Below are 5,246 nucleotides of genomic sequence, written 5' to 3' on the forward strand. Positions count from 1 at the left end.
ACATTTCTACTCTAAAAGTGCCAATAAGAAAATGCAATTTATGCCACTAAAACTACCTAAATGGATGCTAATACTAAAGTCTAACATGTAAATTCTAGTATGCAATGCATGAGTTCTAAATTATGATTTAGGGGGGTTTTGTTTCAAGAAAAATGGAAAGAAAGCTAAAGAAATTAATTAAGTGACAAAAGGAATAATTGACCAAAAATTAGGAAAAGTTTGATTCAAATGTGGTAAAGGGGACAACTTAGGACATCACATGGAGTTAACTTTTATAGCCCAATTCAATTAGTTAGATCAAAGAAAAATGATAGGAGAGTGAAATTAATAAATTCAATTAGATAATTAAAGCCAAGAGAACCCATTAGCACAAAATCTAACACTTAATCTACTAGAGAACTCATAGTGATCCAAATTCTATGACTATGAATTAGGAAAATTAAATTCATTAAAACCAATACAGTTAATCCAAAATAACTCTAGAAAATATGTTTAATTTGTCTAATTGAACAATTAGACAAATTATTAACTCAATTGAACAATTAAGAGGTGAAAGGAACAACCCAAATTTGCAACAAACACCACAATGACAATTAAATCAACAATGAGAACTCAATCATTAATTCAATTGGCAAAGCAATGGTGTATAAACATAAATTTTAGAAATTAATTCAACACAAAATCAATCCAAATATCAATCCAATCCAAGATTTAAAATATTTACAGTCTAAAACTAGATTGTCTTCCAACATTACAACTTAGAATCATTTAATACTAAATAATCCTAAGCTATTGAATTAGAAAGATAAATGAAAAATCACTCCCCAATGGTTTTCAAGTGTAAATCCTAGGCTCTAGCTTCCTCCATGTTCATTTGAAGTTGCCTCCCAAGCCAGCTCAAGCTCCCATAAATGAAGTTCTTCCTCCAAGCTCCAAGCCACAAGTCACGACCCTGAGATGAGTAATGGAAATGGAGTTTAATAAATAAGAGAATGGTTTGGAAATAAGAGAGATGAGATGGCTTGAATAGGAGTAGAGGTGGTTTATAGATGGCCGTAAGTAAGAGGAATGAGAAATGATTAAATTTGGGTGAATAATGGATTGGTGTGGGTGAGATATTAGGGAGGATAGATGGCACAAGAAATTAATGGAATGGAGTGGAAAGAGAGATGTTGGAGATGATGATAATTCACACTGAAGAAAAGAAATTTCGAGAGAGAGCTCTCCTCATTTCCGTTGGTTCTATAAAATTAAAAGGAAGAGAGGGATGATCCAATGGTTAGAAGAGAGGATAAAGAGTTTAAGAAAAATCCAAGCCATTAAATTCAAAAAGAGCCAATAAGAAAAAAGATAAAAAGAAAAGTTAAAAGTCCTCTAATTTTCCTTGATTAGAAATGTCCATCGTGCCCTTAAGTAACCTTGATAATTTCTTCCTTATCTTGTTTTTCCATAGCCCTTAGATGCTCTTTCAATTTTTAAGATTCAATCTTCACCATTGAACTTCATTAATTTTATCTCTATGGCCTGGAAAAAAAAATCAAATGCACTCATTAGTATAGATAATGTCCAAAATAAATTTCATACCTCATAAAATATTTCCAAATTAATTTTTCTTTTGCAATTATAATTTTCTCACAAAATGGTCACAAACTTAAATATTGTATAATAATTCAAATTAAGCTCAATTAATGATTGAAAAAAATTAACCCATGTTAAAAAATAGGAAAATAAATTATTTACAATTTAGCCCAAAATTCCTATAATTAATTCAAAAAATATTATTTCTCAAAATTGGCTAATAATCTAAATAATATCTAATAAACCTAAATTAGCCCAAAATCATCATTAAAATGCATGAAAATGGTGGGATAAAATATTTAAAGTTTATGATTCATCAATTGCCCCACATTTATCATTTGCACTCCAAGGCAATGCAAACCAAATCCAAGGAAAATAAGAGAAAGAAAGGAAAAACTAGCAAAATTGAATGTTCCAATTGCAAAGAATAAGTAGACTAAGCATTTCAACATCTCCACTATCCAAGTAATCTTTACATGAATTAATATAAAAAAAACACCATGGCAATTTACTTGACAAAGGGAAACATGGGCTAGAAATCCCTCGCCAAAGGTAATGTGTATGTCACTCATCACTCAAAAGTGTATAGGCTTGTGTTTAAACTCTAATCCACCAATCCAATCCTCTTTCTATAAGCTTGACAAAAATCTAAATTCTTCACCACTAACAAAACAAATGCAAACATAAATTAAAAGGACATTTATTAGGTTGTACTAGGGCGAGGATTAAGAAAGAAAAGATAAATGATAGGAGAAAATAAAGGTGAATACTTTAGGAACATGAAAAGCATTATGACATAAAACAATATTGAGTGAAAGAAATAAGACAAAACTTGAGTTGGGTATTTGTTCCTCTTTTTCTATTTCCTTCTTTCTTTTCTATTTTGTTTTTTCATTTTTTTCCTTGGCTATTAACATTTCTTTTTCTTTTTTCTTTCTTTCTTTTCTTTTCTATACTTGTTGAGCTTTTTTTAAACAAAAATAACCCAAACCCTAACTATATACAAGTTCTTTCATCCAAAACAAGCATAATGCAATGCTTTTCAACCCCTAAAGCATTGAAAAAGGGTATAAAGATTGATTTGATTTTTTTTTTTAATGGCTAAGAGTGAAAACAAAGAAAATGGCTAAGGCTCAAGGGACTAAACAATGGAAAAAATGCATGTAAAAGGGTAGGCTTTTTGGCTATTATGGCTAAAAGAAAAATGAATGCCTTTATCACTTCTATGTATGCAAATGTACAAGATATGGTCTCAAATAAGATTCAAGTTAAGTGTTAGATCAAGGAAAAAAATAGGTGGTAGACACACATAAAAAGAAACATGCAATAGGTTCAAAACCTTAGTTATATGATTACTAGCCTAAATTCACCAAAGTCAAATCATTGCCACTCAACTTTCTCACTTAACACATGCTTAATTACTCTTCAAATCAAGAATGCATTATACTCCAGTCACTTAATGCTTGCAATTTTCACATTCAAAATAAAATTTTTATAAATTTCTAAAAAAATTTCTATTTTTTATTTTCCAAAAAATTTCTTTCTAAAATAAAAACTCAACAAAAACAAAAAATATATTAAAAAACAAAACTAAGTCATCCTTCCCCCACACTTATGTTGGAAAGGGAGGCACATCATAATATTAAATTTTAAAGTCCCTATCTGGATATAGACCGAACAAACTCGTTTAAGTCAATGAGGATAGAAGAGTTACCTTTTAATTCTTTCAACTTGGCACACGTTCTCTTCAAGAGTTTGGATATCAAGAGATAACAACGTAGATCTGCTTCCTCTATCGGTATCCATATGAATAGCTCTCTAACTTGAACAGCGTGCTAGCACTCCTAGCATCCATTCTTTTTTTAATGTTAGTTTTCCTTTCTATAGGGTGTTTCGTGGCTCTCAAAGTATTTTTGCCATCAGAACTTTTCTAACTCTCTCATCCTTCATAAAGGACGTCCCTATCTATATATAGTATATGGATCAAAATTTTTGTCTTCCACTTAAAAGCCTACGAAAATTTAATTAAATTTATTTGATAATTTTAATTCATGATATCATATCTAATTCGAATTTATCTTATAAATTTCAATTATAAAACTGACATGATATTCTCTTATATTATATTAGTTATTAAATTTAATCTATCATATAAAATTAAATTTAAATCTAACATAATATAATATAATATATATAATATATACATATTATATATACGAATATATATACATATATATATTTCAAAAATATATACATACATACATATGTATATATATTATATATATTTAATTTTATCTATCATATACATATATCATATATATATATATATCTGATATATACACACACACATATGAATATATATATATATATATTTCAATATATATAATTATATTTTGAATTTTATATTTCATATAAATATATATAAAAATATTTATCAAATAAATATTCATATATATATATATATATATATAATTCATTCACCCTATATTACATTCATGGAATCTAAAAATATTCTAGATTCAATAAACTTGGACATTATAGCTCGAGTTGGGCTGTTCTTGCCTATGACCCTATAGGCCCACATGAAATTGGCAGTAGGCTAATTACGCTATTAGCCCACAAGTCACAAGTGGCCTCAAGCAAGACATTGCAACTACCCAATTCACATGGAGATCAATAATCTAATGTAACTTATCATGCAACTATATCACATCCCTTTTGTCACATGATATTTCAGTCAAGTATGAGACATGGAATTATCATTCTCATTTACATTACCGTTACTTTCTTGATTTCTGAGTGCACTGACAGTAACAATAGAAAAATCCTTTCCATTATAGTGTGGCCATACATTTTCTCAGTCTTATTAAAATCTTGAATAAACCTCTTATAAAAGCCAGCATGCCCAAGAAAAGAACGCACATCTTTCACACAAGTAGGATATGGAAGAGATGCAATAATATCAACCTTAACTTTATCTAGCTCAATGCCATCATATGAAATATGTTCTAACGCAATTCCTTTCATAACCATGAAATGACATTTCTCAAAATTCAACACAAGATTGTATTGAATGCATCTTTCCAAAACCTTGTCTAAATCAGCTAAGCATGCATCAAAAGAATCACCATAGACAGTGAAATCATCCATAAATATCTCCCTGCAATGCTCAAGAAAATCAAAAAATATGGAAACCATGGAACACTAAAATGTTCTTGATGTATTGCATAAGCTAAATGGCATGCATCTATATGTAAATGTTCCAAAAGGACATGTGAAAGTGTCTTATCTTGATCCTCATATGCAATACAAATATGAAAATATCTAGAAAAACCATCTAAAAAGCAGTAATGAGATCTACCAGTAAGTCTCCCAAGCAATTGATCAATAAAAGGAGGAGGGTAATGATCTTTTCTAGTCACATCATTCAACTTCCTATTGTCTATATAAATCTTCCAACTATTTTAGACTCTAGTTAGAAGTAGCTCACCCTCATCATTGTGAATAGTAGTAATACCAATCTTTGGAACTACTTGAGCAAGACTAACACACCAACTATAAAAAATAAGGTAGATAATACTTACAAAAAGAAGTTTAGAAACCTCTTTCCTTACCACATAAAGAATCAATGGGTTGAGTCATCTCTGTGGCTATCACACAGCTTCGGC

This window comes from Prosopis cineraria, unplaced genomic scaffold, assembly GCF_029017545.1.
Source record: "Prosopis cineraria cultivar Desert tree isolate PC_DT_omini unplaced genomic scaffold, ASM2901754v1 PC12, whole genome shotgun sequence".
Classification (NCBI taxonomy): Eukaryota; Viridiplantae; Streptophyta; class Magnoliopsida; order Fabales; family Fabaceae; genus Prosopis; species Prosopis cineraria.